This window comes from Triturus cristatus, chromosome 4_1 (assembly GCF_964204655.1).
Source record: "Triturus cristatus chromosome 4_1, aTriCri1.1, whole genome shotgun sequence".
NCBI classification, from domain to species: Eukaryota; Metazoa; Chordata; class Amphibia; order Caudata; family Salamandridae; genus Triturus; species Triturus cristatus.
Window position 1 is genome coordinate 138,219,384 of NC_140585.1, and position 17,220 is coordinate 138,236,603.

General features: G+C 40.1%; 3 non-coding genes across 3 annotated transcripts; all 3 read right to left on the reverse strand.

Annotated features, from left to right (window-relative positions):
- Positions 1-1,340: 1,340 nt before the first annotated feature.
- Positions 1,341-1,413, reverse strand: TRNAR-UCU (transfer RNA arginine (anticodon UCU)). The gene has a single exon. It is a non-coding gene; the product is annotated as a tRNA-Arg (tRNA).
- A 10,028-nt stretch (positions 1,414-11,441) lies between these two features.
- TRNAR-UCU (transfer RNA arginine (anticodon UCU)) lies at positions 11,442-11,514 on the reverse strand. Its single transcript has one exon. It is a non-coding gene; the product is annotated as a tRNA-Arg (tRNA).
- Positions 11,515-16,778: 5,264 nt separating this feature from the next.
- On the reverse strand, positions 16,779-16,851 carry TRNAR-UCU (transfer RNA arginine (anticodon UCU)). Its single transcript has one exon. It is a non-coding gene; the product is annotated as a tRNA-Arg (tRNA).
- Positions 16,852-17,220: the final 369 nt, after the last annotated feature.

Genomic DNA, 17,220 nt, shown 5'->3' on the forward strand with positions numbered 1-17,220 from the left:
TAGCAAGTGGAGAGAAATTGGAGAACCACTTTCGACTCGACACTTCTTCTTCACTTACTTCTTTTCTCAATATACTGGGCTTAGAAAATGGTATCAAGCCATCCTTATCATCAGTAGGACACGGAAAGAGGCACTAAGTCTCCTAACCAAGTTCAACCACACTCTGCAACTTAACCATTGCACTACAAATTAGGCAACGGGGGCATCAGCAAAGGCAGTCAATGTGCCGATCCTTTATACATTTTGTGTAGTACTTTTCTTACTCGGAGGCAAAATCAGCACTTTAACTGCCCAAATCATACAGATTTTACACATGTACCACTCTATGCACACATAGGCACACACCTTGCAGTTCTTCTACACACACTTAAGCTAAAACCCCATTGTGTCACGTCAAAATTCTGCAAACCTATTACATATTCAGTGCGTCGGCATAGAATCACTTTTTAATGCCACTGAAATGCACAAGTAGTTAGACTGAAGATGCAACCTGAATGAGTTTACAGTATGTACTCCACTTTATTAATGATTAGTAATGAGAAAGTGAGGACTACAAGAGTATTGGAAAATACTTTTTCCACTCTGAATGTAAAGCAGATTGTGTGACCATTGGCCAAAAACGACCACGAAGGGACTCGAACCCTCAATCTTCTGATCCGACGTCAGACGCCTTGTCCATTAGGCCACACGGTCATCCGTTCACCTGAGATGATTTTTATCATGTAGGTGGTATGCATGGATGGAGAACATATTATTGAAAGGTATTCAGGTTTACATCCCATAGTGTTCTTTCAGCTCTTTTCGCTGGAAGCACTTTTTTGGAATCTATATATTGAGAATTTTATGAGTACGATATGCTTTTGTTTTCCTTTTTGCATACAAACCTCTTTCCTCATGAGTTTAAAGCTCATTTGTATGCTCTACATAGCTCTGGACGTTTCCAGACGTGGAGTGAAACTGTTTTGAAAGTAGTACAAATTGCTCCTTCCTGCATATGCAAATTTTTCACACTCACATAGGTTGTATAAGTTTTATGAATCCTGGCTTGACCTATTCAAGTAGCTGAAAGCCTGTCACCACCTCTAGAAACAAGATTCACACCAATCCAATTCAAATCATTTTTTCCAAAAGAATATGTTCTGGCCGGTCGAAAATGCATCTCACAAAAATAGGCATTTAAAAATCTACTTTGCAGTTTAAGAACACTAACATGACTGTGAAGTGTACACAAGTAAAATGGGACCGTTTCAAAGTACCTAATCCCTCATAAACTTCTGAGAGGAAGCATGTAATAAATCTACCTAATTTTCTGGAAAAGAAAGAGGGAGGATTTATGTTATCACCTCAGATGGGACTTGAACCCACAATCCCTGGCTTAGAAGGCCAGTGCCTTATCCATTAGGCCACTGAGGCACACATGCATAGCTCTTTTCTAGAGGCATTATTTAAATGTATTCTATGGTCAGACACCGGTGTGTGCACACAGGGCATTTCTCACTTCTCTCTATAAGTAAACTTCCCATTTTCATCCTCTTCCATCCCCGACTTTAACGGTCTCGTCTATGCTATAATGGAGACTTTGCAATTTTAGCAAGTGGAGAGAAATTGGAGAACCACTTTCGACTCGACACTTCTTCTTCACTTACTTCTTTTCTCAATATGCTGGGCTTAGAAAATGGTATCAAGCCATCCTTATCATCAGTAGGACACGGAAAGAGGCACTAAGTCTCCTAACCAAGTTCAACCACACTCTGCAACTTAACCATTGCACTACAAATTAGGCAACGGGGGCATCAGCAAAGGCAGTCAATGTGCCCATCCTTTATACATTTTGTGTAGTACTTTTCTTACTCGGAGGCAAAATCAGCACTTTAACTGCCCAAATCATACAGATTTTACACATGTACCACTCTATGCACACATAGGCACACACCTTGCAGTTCTTCTACACACACTTAAGCTAAAACCCCATTGTGTCACGTCAAAATTCTGCAAACCTATTACATATTCAGTGCGTCGGCATAGAAGCACTTTTTAATGCCACTAAAATGCACAAGTAGTTAGACTGAAGATGCAACCTGAATGAGTTTACAGTATGTACTCCACTTTATTAATGATTAGTAATGAGAAAGTGAGGACTACAAGAGTATTGGAAAAGACTTTTTCCACTCTGAATGTAAAGCAGATTGTGTGACCATTGGCCAAAAACGACCACGAAGGGACTCGAACCCTCAATCTTCTGATGCGACGTCAGATGCCTTATCCATTAGGCCACGTGGTCATCCGTTCACCTGAGATGATTTTTATCATGTAGGTGGTATGCATGGATGGAGAACATATTATTGAAAGGTATTCAGGTTTCCATCCCATAGTGTTCTTTCAGCTCTTTTCGCTGGAAGCACTTTTTTGGAATCTATATATTGAGAATTTTATGAGTACGATATGCTTTTGTTTTCCTTTTTGCATACAAACCTCTTTCCTCATGAGTTTAAAGCTCATTTGTATGCTCTACATAGCTCTGGACGTTTCCAGACGTGGAGTGAAACTGTTTTGAAAGTAGTACAAATTGCTCCTTCCTGCATATGCTAATTTTTCACACTCACATAGGTTGTATAAGTTTTATGAATCCTGGCTTGACCTATTCAAGTAGCTGAAAGCCTGTCACCACCTCTAGAAACAAGATTCACACCAATCCAATTCAAATCATTTTTTCCAAAGGAATATGTTCTGGACGGTCGAAAATGCATCTCACAAAAATAGGCATTTAAAAATATACTTTGCAGTTTCAGAACACTAACATGACTGTGAAGTGTACACAAGTAAAATGGGACCGTTACAAAGTACCTAATCCCTCATAAACTTCTGAGAGGAAGCATGTAATAAATCTATCTAATTTTCTGGAAAAGAAAGGGGGAGGAATTTTGTTATCACCTCAGATGGGACTCGAACCCACAATCCCTGGCTTAGGAGGCCAGTGCCTTATCCATTAGGCCACTGAGACACACATGCATAGCTCTTTTCTAGAGGCATTATTTAGATGTATTCTATGGTCAGACACCGGTGTGTGCACACAGGGCATTTCTCACTTCTCTCTATAAGTAAACTTCCCATTTTCATCCTCTTCCATCCCCGACTTTAACGCTCTCTTCTATGATATAATGGAGACTTTGCAATTTTAGCAAGTGGAGAGAAATTGGAGAACCACTTTCGACTCAACACTTCTTCTTCACTTACTTCTTTTCTCAATATACTGGGCTTAGAAAATGGTATCAAGCCATCCTTATCATCAGTAGGACACGGAAAGAGGCACTAAGGGGCATATCAACAAGGGCTTTATCTCTGCTGTTTTGGCTTCAAAAGCCAAAAAAGCAGAGATAAAACTAGCACCCTATCAACAACAGGGTGCTAACACGCAAATTTGCATGTTAGCACCCTTTTACTCTACGCTTCCCCTTGCATCTCTAATGAGATGCAAAGGGGGCGTTCCAGAGTAAAATAATAGGAGAAATGTCGCTAAGCGATATTTCTCCTATTATCAAGAATGTCGCTAACCCTGTTAGAGACAAAAAAAGCAGCGCTAACCGCGGTTAACGCTGCTTTTTTACGTCTGCTAATTTTCAGACTTAGCCATGATATCCTATGGAAGGAGGATATCATGGCTAAGTTTGCCTGTCCCTATCAACAAGGTAACGTGTGATTATCGCTGGGTTTCCAGCGATAATCTCACGTTAGCCTGTTAGCGTGTAGATTTTTATCGCTATTGAGATAAGCGTTGCTAATAGCACGCTATCTCAGCGATAAAAATTCACGCTAGCCGGCGATAATTATCCTCACGCTAAGAGCGCTGAGCGATAATTATCGCCGGTTGTTGTTGATATGCCCCTCTGTCTCCTAACCAAGTTCAACCACACTCTGCAACTTAACCATTGCACTACAAATTAGGCAACGGGGGCATCAGCAAAGGCAGTCAATGTGCCGATCCTTTATACATTTTGTGTAGTACTTTTCTTACTCGGAGGCAAAATCAGCACTTTAACTGCCCAAATCATACAGATTTTACACATGTACCACTCTATGCACACATAGGCACACACCTTGCAGTTCTTCTACACACACTTAAGCTAAAACCCCATTGTGTCACGTCAAAATTCTGCAAACCTATTACATATTCAGTGCGTCGGCATAGAAGCACTTTTTAATGCCACTAAAATGCACAAGTAGTTAGACTGAAGATGCAACCTGAATGAGTTTACAGTATGTACTCCACTTTATTAATGATTAGTAATGAGAAAGTGAGGACTACAAGAGTATTGGAAAAGACTTTTTCCACTCTGATTGTAAAGCAGATTGTGTGACCATTGGCCAAAAACGACCACGAAGGGACTCGAACCCTCAATCTTCTGATCCGACGTCAGACGCCTTATCCATTAGGCCACGCGGTCATCCGTTCACCTGAGATGATTTTTATCATGTAGGTGGCATGCATGGATGGAGAACATATTATTGAAAGGTATTCAGGTTTACATCCCATAGTGTTCTTTCATCTCTTTTCGCTGGAAGCACTTTTTTGGAATCTATATATTGAGAATTTTATGAGTACGATATGCTTTTGTTTTCCTTTTTGCATACAAACCTCTTTCCTCATGAGTTTAAAGCTCATTTGTATGCTCTACATAGCTCTGGACGTTTCCAGACGTGGAGTGAAACTGTTTTGAAAGTAGTACAAATTGCTCCTTCCTGCATATGCTAATTTTTCACACTCACATAGGTTGTATAAGTTTTATGAATCCTGGCTTGACCTATTCAAGTAGCTGAAAGCCTGTCACCACCTCTAGAAACAAGATTCACACCAATCCAATTCAAATCATTTTTTCCAAAAGAATATGTTCTGGCCGGTCGAAAATGAATCTCACAAAAATAGGCATTTAAAAATCTACTTTGCAGTTTCAGAACAATAAAATGACTGTGAAGTGTACACAAGTAAAATGGGACAGTTTCAAAGTACCTAATCCCTCATAAACTTCTGAGTGGAAGCATGTAATAAATCTACCTAATTTTCTGGAAAAGTAAGAGGGACGATTTTTGTTATCACCTCAGATGGGACTCGAACCCACAATCCCGGGCTTAGGAGGCCAGTGCCTTATCCATTAGGCCAAAGAGGCACACATGCATAGCTCTTTTCTAGAGGCATTATTTAAATGTATTCTATGGTCAGACACCGGTGTGTGCACACAGGGCATTTCTCACTTCTCTCTATAAGTAAACTTCCCATTTTCATCCTCTTCCATCCCCGACTTTAACGCTCTCGTCTATGCTATAATGGAGACTTTGCAATTTTAGCAAGTGGAGAGAAATTGGAGAACCACTTTCGACTCGACACTTCTTCTTCACTTACTTCTTTTCTCAATATACTGGGCTTAGAAAATGGTATCAAGCCATCCTTATCATCAGTAGGACACGGAAAGAGGCACTAAGTCTCCTAACCAAGTTCAACCACACTCTGCAACTTAACCATTGCACTACAAATTAGGCAACGGGGGCATCAGCAAAGGCAGTCAATGTGCCGATCCTTTATACATTTTGTGTAGTACTTTTCTTACTCGGAGGCAAAATCAGCACTTTAACTGCCCAAATCATACAGATTTTACACATGTACCACTCTATGCACACATAGGCACACACCTTGCAGTTCTTCTACACACACTTAAGCTAAAACCCCATTGTGTCACGTCAAAATTCTGCAAACCTATTACATATTCAGTGCGTCGGCATAGAAGCACTTTTTAATGCCACTAAAATGCACAAGTAGTTAGACTGAAGATGCAACCTGAATGAGTTTACAGTATGTACTCCACTTTATTAATGATTAGTAATGAGAAAGTGAGGACTACAAGAGTATTGGAAAAGACTTTTTCCACTCTGAATGTAAAGCAGATTGTGTGACCATTGGCCAAAAACGACCACGAAGGGACTCGAACCCTCAATCTTCTGATCCGACGTCAGACGCCTTATCCATTAGGCCACACGGTCATCCGTTCACCTGAGATGATTTTTATCATGTAGGTGGTATGCATGGATGGAGAACATATTATTGAAAGGTATTCAGGTTTACATCCCATAGTGTTCTTTCAGCTCTTTTCGCTGGAAGCACTTTTTTGGAATCTATATATTGAGAATTTTATGAGTACGATATGCTTTTGTTTTCCTTTTTGCATACAAACCTCTTTCCTCATGAGTTTAAAGCTCATTTGTATGCTCTACATAGCTCTGGACGTTTCCAGACGTGGAGTGAAACTGTTTTGAAAGTAGTACAAATTGCTCCTTCCTGCTTATGCTAATTTTTCACACTCACATAGGTTGTATAAATTTTATGAATCCTGGCTTGACCTATTCAAGTAGCTGAAAGCCTGTCACCACCTCTAGAAACAAGATTCACACCAATCCAATTCAAATCATTTTTTCCAAAAGAATATGTTCTGGCCGGTCGAAAATGCATCTCACAAAAATAGGCATTTAAAAATCTACTTTGCAGTTTAAGAACACTAACATGACTGTGAAGTGTACACAAGTAAAATGGGACCGTTTCAAAGTACCTAATCCCTCATAAACTTCTGAGAGGAAGCATGTAATAAATCTACCTAATTTTCTGGAAAAGAAAGAGGGAGGATTTATGTTATCACCTCAGAGGGGACTTGAACCCACAATCCCTGGCTTAGGAGGCCAGTGCCTTATCCATTAGGCCACTGAGGCACACATGCATAGCTCTTTCCTAGAGGCATTATATAAATGTATTCTATGGTCAGACACCGGTGTGTGCACACAGGGCATTTCCCACTTCTCTCTATAAGTAAATTTCCCATTTTCATCCTCTTCCATCCCCGACTTTAACGCTCTCGTCTATGCTATAATGGAGACTTTGCAATTTTAGCAAGTGGAGAGAAATTGGAGAACCACTTTCGACTCGACACTTCTTCTTCACTTACCTCTTTTCTCAATATACTGGGCTTAGAAAATGGTATCAAGCCATCCTTATCATCAGTAGGGCACGGAAAGAGGCACTAAGTCTCCTAACCAAGTTCAACCACACTCTGCAACTTAACCATTGCACTACAAATTAGGCAACGGGGGCAGCAGCAAAGGCAGTCAATGTGCCGATCCGTTATACATTTTGTGTAGTACTTTTCTTACTCGGAGGCAAAATCAGCACTTTAACTGCCCAAATCATACAGATTTTACACATGTACCACTCTATGCACACATAGGCACACACCTTGCAGTTCTTCTACACACACTTAAGCTAAAACCCCATTGTGTCACGTCAAAATTCTGCAAACCTATTACATATTCAGTGCGTCGGCATAGAAGCACTTTTTAATGCCACTAAAATGCACAAGTAGTTAGACTGAAGATGCAACCTGAATGAGTTTACAGTATGTACTCCACTTTATTAATGATTAGTAATGAGAAAGTGAGGACTACAAGAGTATTGGAAAAGACTTTTTCCACTCTGAATGTAAAGCAGATTGTGTGACCATTGGCCAAAAACGACCACGAAGGGACTCGAACCCTCAATCTTCTGATCCGACGTCAGACGCCTTATCCATTAGGCCACGCGGTCATCCGTTCACCTGAGATGATTTTTATCATGTAGGTGGCATGCATGGATGGAGAACATATTATTGAAAGGTATTCAGGTTTACATCCCATAGTGTTCTTTCATCTCTTTTCGCTGGAAGCACTTTTTTGGAATCTATATATTGAGAATTTTATGAGTACGATATGCTTTTGTTTTCCTTTTTGCATACAAACCTCTTTCCTCATGAGTTTAAAGCTCATTTGTATGCTCTACATAGCTCTGGACGTTTCCAGACGTGGAGTGAAACTGTTTTGAAAGTAGTACAAATTGCTCCTTCCTGCATATGCTAATTTTTCACACTCACATAGGTTGTATAAGTTTTATGAATCCTGGCTTGACCTATTCAAGTAGCTGAAAGCCTGTCACCACCTCTAGAAACAAGATTCACACCAATCCAATTCAAATCATTTTTTCCAAAAGAATATGTTCTGGCCGGTCGAAAATGCATCTCACAAAAATAGGCATTTAAAAATCTACTTTGCAGTTTCAGAACAATAACATGACTGTGAAGTGTACACAAGTAAAATGGGACAGTTTCAAAGTACCTAATCCCTCATAAACTTCTGAGAGGAAGCATGTAATAAATCTACCTAATTTTCTGGAAAAGTAAGAGGGAAGATTTTTGTTATCACCTCAGATGGGACTCGAACCCACAATCCCTGGCTTAGGAGGCCAGTGCCTTATCCATTAGGCCAAAGAGGCACACATGCATAGCTCTTTTCTAGAGGCATTATTTAAATGTATTCTATGGTCAGACACCGGTGTGTGCACACAGGGCATTTCTCACTTCTCTCTATAAGTAAACTTCCCATTTTCATCCTCTTCCATCCCCGACTTTAACGCTCTCGTCTATGCTATAATGGAGACTTTGCAATTTTAGCAAGTGGAGAGAAATTGGAGAACCACTTTCGACTCGACACTTCTTCTTCACTTACTTCTTTTCTCAATATACTGGGCTTAGAAAATGGTATCAAGCCATCCTTATCATCAGTAGGACACGGAAAGAGGCACTAAGTCTCCTAACCAAGTTCAACCACACTCTGCAACTTAACCATTGCACTACAAATTAGGCAACGGGGGCATCAGCAAAGGCAGTCAATGTGCCGATCCTTTATACATTTTGTGTAGTACTTTTCTTACTCGGAGGCAAAATCAGCACTTTAACTGCCCAAATCATACAGATTTTACACATGTACCACTCTATGCACACATAGGCACACACCTTGCAGTTCTTCTACACACACTTAAGCTAAAACCCCATTGTGTCACGTCAAAATTCTGCAAACCTATTACATATTCAGTGCGTCGGCATAGAAGCACTTTTTAATGCCACTGAAATGCACAAGTAGTTAGACTGAAGATGCAACCTGAATGAGTTTACAGTATGTACTCCACTTTATTAATGATTAGTAATGAGAAAGTGAGGACTACAAGAGTATTGGAAAATACTTTTTCCACTCTGAATGTAAAGCAGATTGTGTGACCATTGGCCAAAAACGACCACGAAGGGACTCAAACCCTCAATCTTCTGATCCGACGTCAGACGCCTTATCCATTAGGCCACACGGTCATCCGTTCACCTGAGATGATTTTTATCATGTAGGTGGTATGCATGGATGGAGAACATATTATTGAAAGGTATTCAGGTTTACATCCCATAGTGTTCTTTCAGCTCTTTTCGCTGGAAGCACTTTTTTAGAATCTATATATTGAGAATTTTATGAGTACGATATGCTTTTGTTTTCCTTTTTGCATACAAACCTCTTTCCTCATGAGTTTAAAGCTCATTTGTATGCTCTACATAGCTCTGGACGTTTCCAGACGTGGAGTGAAACTGTTTTGAAAGTAGTACAAATTGCTCCTTCCTGCATATGCACATTTTTCACACTCACATAGGTTGTATAAGTTTTATGAATCCTGGCTTGACCTATTCAAGTAGCTGAAAGCCTGTCACCACCTCTAGAAACAAGATTCACACCAATCCAATTCATATCATTTTTTCCAAAGGAATATGTTCTGGCCGGTCGAAAATGCATCTCACAAAAATAGGCATTTAAAAATCTACTTTGCAGTTTCAGAACACTAACATGACTGTGAAGTGTACACAAGTAAAATGGGACAGTTTCAAAGTACCTAATCCCTCATAAACTTCTGAGAGGAAGCATGTAATAAATCTACCTAATTTTCTGGAAAAGTAAGAGGGAAGATTTTTGTTATCACCTCAGATGGGACTCGAACCCACAATCCCTGGCTTAGGAGGCCAGTGCCTTATCCATTAGGCCAAAGAGGCACACATGCATAGCCCATTTCTAGAGGCATTATTTAAATGTATTCTATGGTCAGACACCGGTGTGTGCACACAGGGCATTTCTCACTTCTCTCTATAAGTAAACTTCCCATTTTCATCCTCTTCCATCCCCGACTTTAACGCTCTCGTCTATGCTATAATGGAGACTTTGCAATTTTAGCAAGTGGAGAGAAATTGGAGAACCACTTTCGACTCGACACTTCTTCTTCACTTACTTCTTTTCTCAATATACTGGGCTTAGAAAATGGTATCAAGCCATCCTTATCATCAGTAGGACACGGAAAGAGGCACTAAGTCTCCTAACCAAGTTCAACCACACTCTGCAACTTAACCATTGCACTACAAATTAGGCAACGGGGGCATCAGCAAAGGCAGTCAATGTGCCGATCCTTTATACATTTTGTGTAGTACTTTTCTTACTCGGAGGCAAAATCAGCACTTTAACTGCCCAAATCATACAGATTTTACACATGTACCACTCTATGCACACATAGGCACACACCTTGCAGTTCTTCTACACACACTTAAGCTAAAACCCCATTGTGTCACGTCAAAATTCTGCAAACCTATTACATATTCAGTGCGTCGGCATAGAAGCACTTTTTAATGCCACTGAAATGCACAAGTAGTTAGACTGAAGATGCAACCTGAATGAGTTTACAGTATGTACTCCACTTTATTAATGATTAGTAATGAGAAAGTGAGGACTACAAGAGTATTGGAAAATACTTTTTCCACTCTGAATGTAAAGCAGATTGTGTGACCATTGGCCAAAAACGACCACGAAGGGACTCGAACCCTCAATCTTCTGATCCGACGTCAGACGCCTTGTCCATTAGGCCACACGGTCATCCGTTCACCTGAGATGATTTTTATCATGTAGGTGGTATGCATGGATGGAGAACATATTATTGAAAGGTATTCAGGTTTACATCCCATAGTGTTCTTTCAGCTCTTTTCGCTGGAAGCACTTTTTTGGAATCTATATATTGAGAATTTTATGAGTACGATATGCTTTTGTTTTCCTTTTTGCATACAAACCTCTTTCCTCATGAGTTTAAAGCTCATTTGTATGCTCTACATAGCTCTGGACGTTTCCAGACGTGGAGTGAAACTGTTTTGAAAGTAGTACAAATTGCTCCTTCCTGCATATGCTAATTTTTCACACTCACATAGGTTGTATAAGTTTTATGAATCCTGGCTTGACCTATTCAAGTAGCTGAAGGCCTGTCACCACCTCTAGAAACAAGATTCACACCAATCCAATTCATATCATTTTTTCCAAAGGAATATGTTCTGGCCGGTCGAAAATGCATCTCACAAAAATAGGCATTTAAAAATCTACTTTGCAGTTTCAGAACACTAACATGACTGTGAAGTGTACACAAGTAAAATGGGACCGTTTCAAAGTACCTAATCCCTCATAAACTTCTGAGAGGAAGCATGTAATAAATCTACCTAATTTTCTGGAAAAGAAAGAGGGAGGATTTATGTTATCACCTCAGATGGGACTTGAACCCACAATCCCTGGCTTAGAAGGCCAGTGCCTTATCCATTAGGCCACTGAGGCACACATGCATAGCTCTTTTCTAGAGGCATTATTTAAATGTATTCTATGGTCAGACACCGGTGTGTGCACACAGGGCATTTCTCACTTCTCTCTATAAGTAAACTTCCCATTTTCATCCTCTTTCATCCCCGACTTTAACGGTCTCGTCTATGCTATAATGGAGACTTTGCAATTTTAGCAAGTGGAGAGAAATTGGAGAACCACTTTCGACTCCACACTTCTTCTTCACTTACTTCTTTTCTCAATATGCTGGGCTTAGAAAATGGTATCAAGCCATCCTTATCATCAGTAGGACACGGAAAGAGGCACTAAGTCTCCTAACCAAGTTCAACCACACTCTGCAACTTAACCATTGCACTACAAATTAGGCAACGGGGGCATCAGCAAAGGCAGTCAATGTGCCCATCCTTTATACATTTTGTGTAGTACTTTTCTTACTCGGAGGCAAAATCAGCACTTTAACTGCCCAAATCATACAGATTTTACACATGTACCACTCTATGCACACATAGGCACACACCTTGCAGTTCTTCTACACACACTTAAGCTAAAACCCCATTGTGTCACGTCAAAATTCTGCAAACCTATTACATATTCAGTGCGTCGGCATAGAAGCACTTTTTAATGCCACTAAAATGCACAAGTAGTTAGACTGAAGATGCAACCTGAATGAGTTTACAGTATGTACTCCACTTTATTAATGATTAGTAATGAGAAAGTGAGGACTACAAGAGTATTGGAAAAGACTTTTTCCACTCTGAATGTAAAGCAGATTGTGTGACCATTGGCCAAAAACGACCACGAAGGGACTCGAACCCTCAATCTTCTGATGCGACGTCAGATGCCTTATCCATTAGGCCACGTGGTCATCCGTTCACCTGAGATGATTTTTATCATGTAGGTGGTATGCATGGATGGAGAACATATTATTGAAAGGTATTCAGGTTTCCATCCCATAGTGTTCTTTCAGCTCTTTTCGCTGGAAGCACTTTTTTGGAATCTATATATTGAGAATTTTATGAGTACGATATGCTTTTGTTTTCCTTTTTGCATACAAACCTCTTTCCTCATGAGTTTAAAGCTCATTTGTATGCTCTACATAGCTCTGGACGTTTCCAGACGTGGAGTGAAACTGTTTTGAAAGTAGTACAAATTGCTCCTTCCTGCATATGCTAATTTTTCACACTCAACGAGGTTGTATAAGTTTTATGAATCCTGGCTTGACCTATTCAAGTAGCTGAAAGCCTGTCACCACCTCTAGAAACAAGATTCACACCAATCCAATTCAAATCATTTTTTCCAAAGGAATATGTTCTGGACGGTCGAAAATGCATCTCACAAAAATAGGCATTTAAAAATATACTTTGCAGTTTCAGAACACTAACATGACTGTGAAGTGTACACAAGTAAAATGGGACCGTTACAAAGTACCTAATCCCTCATAAACTTCTGAGAGGAAGCATGTAATAAATCTATCTAATTTTCTGGAAAAGAAAGGGGGAGGAATTTTGTTATCACCTCAGATGGGACTCGAACCCACAATCCCTGGCTTAGGAGGCCAGTGCCTTATCCATTAGGCCACTGAGACACACATGCATAGCTCTTTTCTAGAGGCATTATTTAGATGTATTCTATGGTCAGACACCGGTGTGTGCACACAGGGCATTTCTCACTTCTCTCTATAAGTAAACTTCCCATTTTCATCCTCTTCCATCCCCGACTTTAACGCTCTCTTCTATGATATAATGGAGACTTTGCAATTTTAGCAAGTGGAGAGAAATTGGAGAACCACTTTCGACTCGACACTTCTTCTTCACTTACTTCTTTTCTCAATATACTGGGCTTAGAAAATGGTATCAAGCCATCCTTATCATCAGTAGGACACGGAAAGAGGCACTAAGGGGCATATCAACAAGGGCTTTATCTCTGCTGTTTTGGCTTCAAAAGCCAAAAAAGCAGAGATAAAACTAGCACCCTATCAACAACAGGGTGCTAACACGCAAATTTGCATGTTAGCACCCTTTTACTCTACGCTTCCCCTTGCATCTCTAATGAGATGCAAAGGGGGCGTTCCAGAGTAAAATAATAGGAGAAATGTCGCTAAGCGATATTTCTCCTATTATCAAGAATGTCGCTAACCCTGTTAGAGACAAAAAAAGCAGCGCTAACCGCGGTTAACGCTGCTTTTTTACGTCTGCTAATTTTCAGACTTAGCCATGATATCCTATGGAAGGAGGATATCATGGCTAAGTTTGCCTGTCCCTATCAACAAGGTAACGTGTGATTATCGCTGGGTTTCCAGCGATAATCTCACGTTAGCCTGTTAGCGTGTAGATTTTTATCGCTATTGAGATAAGCGTTGCTAATAGCACGCTATCTCAGCGATAAAAATTCACGCTAGCCGGCGATAATTATCCTCACGCTAAGAGCGCTGAGCGATAATTATCGCCGGTTGTTGTTGATATGCCCCTCTGTCTCCTAACCAAGTTCAACCACACTCTGCAACTTAACCATTGCACTACAAATTAGGCAACGGGGGCATCAGCAAAGGCAGTCAATGTGCCGATCCTTTATACATTTTGTGTAGTACTTTTCTTACTCGGAGGCAAAATCAGCACTTTAACTGCCCAAATCATACAGATTTTACACATGTACCACTCTATGCACACATAGGCACACACCTTGCAGTTCTTCTACACACACTTAAGCTAAAACCCCATTGTGTCACGTCAAAATTCTGCAAACCTATTACATATTCAGTGCGTCGGCATAGAAGCACTTTTTAATGCCACTAAAATGCACAAGTAGTTAGACTGAAGATGCAACCTGAATGAGTTTACAGTATGTACTCCACTTTATTAATGATTAGTAATGAGAAAGTGAGGACTACAAGAGTATTGGAAAAGACTTTTTCCACTCTGATTGTAAAGCAGATTGTGTGACCATTGGCCAAAAACGACCACGAAGGGACTCGAACCCTCAATCTTCTGATCCGACGTCAGACGCCTTATCCATTAGGCCACGCGGTCATCCGTTCACCTGAGATGATTTTTATCATGTAGGTGGCATGCATGGATGGAGAACATATTATTGAAAGGTATTCAGGTTTACATCCCATAGTGTTCTTTCATCTCTTTTCGCTGGAAGCACTTTTTTGGAATCTATATATTGAGAATTTTATGAGTACGATATGCTTTTGTTTTCCTTTTTGCATACAAACCTCTTTCCTCATGAGTTTAAAGCTCATTTGTATGCTCTACATAGCTCTGGACGTTTCCAGACGTGGAGTGAAACTGTTTTGAAAGTAGTACAAATTGCTCCTTCCTGCATATGCTAATTTTTCACACTCACATAGGTTGTATAAGTTTTATGAATCCTGGCTTGACCTATTCAAGTAGCTGAAAGCCTGTCACCACCTCTAGAAACAAGATTCACACCAATCCAATTCAAATCATTTTTTCCAAAAGAATATGTTCTGGCCGGTCGAAAATGAATCTCACAAAAATAGGCATTTAAAAATCTACTTTGCAGTTTCAGAACAATAAAATGACTGTGAAGTGTACACAAGTAAAATGGGACAGTTTCAAAGTACCTAATCCCTCATAAACTTCTGAGTGGAAGCATGTAATAAATCTACCTAATTTTCTGGAAAAGTAAGAGGGACGATTTTTGTTATCACCTCAGATGGGACTCGAACCCACAATCCCGGGCTTAGGAGGCCAGTGCCTTATCCATTAGGCCAAAGAGGCACACATGCATAGCTCTTTTCTAGAGGCATTATTTAAATGTATTCTATGGTCAGACACCGGTGTGTGCACACAGGGCATTTCTCACTTCTCTCTATAAGTAAACTTCCCATTTTCATCCTCTTCCATCCCCGACTTTAACGCTCTCGTCTATGCTATAATGGAGACTTTGCAATTTTAGCAAGTGGAGAGAAATTGGAGAACCACTTTCGACTCGACACTTCTTCTTCACTTACTTCTTTTCTCAATATACTGGGCTTAGAAAATGGTATCAAGCCATCCTTATCATCAGTAGGACACGGAAAGAGGCACTAAGTCTCCTAACCAAGTTCAACCACACTCTGCAACTTAACCATTGCACTACAAATTAGGCAACGGGGGCATCAGCAAAGGCAGTCAATGTGCCGATCCTTTATACATTTTGTGTAGTACTTTTCTTACTCGGAGGCAAAATCAGCACTTTAACTGCCCAAATCATACAGATTTTACACATGTACCACTCTATGCACACATAGGCACACACCTTGCAGTTCTTCTACACACACTTAAGCTAAAACCCCATTGTGTCTCGTCAAAATTCTGCAAACCTATTACATATTCAGTGCGTCGGCATAGAAGCACTTTTTAATGCCACTGAAATGCACAAGTAGTTAGACTGAAGATGCAACCTGAATGAGTTTACAGTATGTACTCCACTTTATTAATGATTAGTAATGAGAAAGTGAGGACTACAAGAGTATTGGAAAATACTTTTTCCACTCTGAATGTAAAGCAGATTGTGTGACCATTGGCCAAAAACGACCACAAAGGGACTCGAACCCTCAATCTTCTGATCCGACGTCAGACGCCTTATCCATTAGGCCACACGGTCATCCGTTCACCTGAGATGATTTTTATCATGTAGGTGGTATGCATGGATGGAGAACATATTATTGAAAGGTATTCAGGTTTACATCCCATAGTGTTCTTTCAGCTCTTTTCGCTGGAAGCACTTTTTTGGAATCTATATATTGAGAATTTTATGAGTACGATATGCTTTTGTTTTCCTTTTTGCATACAAACCTCTTTCCTCATGAGTTTAAAGCTCATTTGTATGCTCTACATAGCTCTGGACGTTTCCAGACGTGGAGTGAAACTGTTTTGAAAGTAGTACAAATTGCTCCTTCCTGCATATGCAAATTTTTCACACTCACATAGGTTGTATAAGTTTTATGAATCCTGGCTTGACCTATTCAAATAGCTGAAAGCCTGTCACCACCTCTAGAAACAAGATTCACACCAATCCAATTCATATCATTTTTTCCAAAGGAATATGTTCTGGCCGGTCGAAAATGCATCTCACAAAAATAGGCATTTAAAAATCTACTTTGCAGTTTCAGAACACTAACATGACTGTGAAGTGTACACAAGTAAAATGGGACCGTTTCAAAGTACCTAATCCCTCATAAACTTCTGAGAGGAAGCATGTAATAAATCTACCTAATTTTCTGGAAAAGAAAGAGGTAGGATTTATGTTATCACCTCAGATGGGACTTGAACCCACAATCCCTGGCTTAGAAGGCCAGTGCCTTATCCATTAGGCCACTGAGGCACACATACATAGCTCTATTCTAGAGGCATTATTTAAATGTATTCTATGGTCAGACACCGGTGTGTGCACACAGGGCATTTCTCACTTCTCTCTATAAGTAAACTTCCCATTTTCATCCTCTTCCATCCCCGACTTTAACGGTCTTGTCTATGCTATAATGGAGACTTTGCAATTTTAGCAAGTGGAGAGAAATTGGAGAACCACTTTCGACTCGACACTTCTTCTTCACTTACTTCTTTTCTCAATATACTGGGCTTAGAAAATGGTATCAAGCCATCCTTATCATCAGTAGGACACGGAAAGAGGCACTAAGTCTCCTAACCAAGTTCAACCACTCTCTGCAACTTAACCATTGCACTACAAATTAGG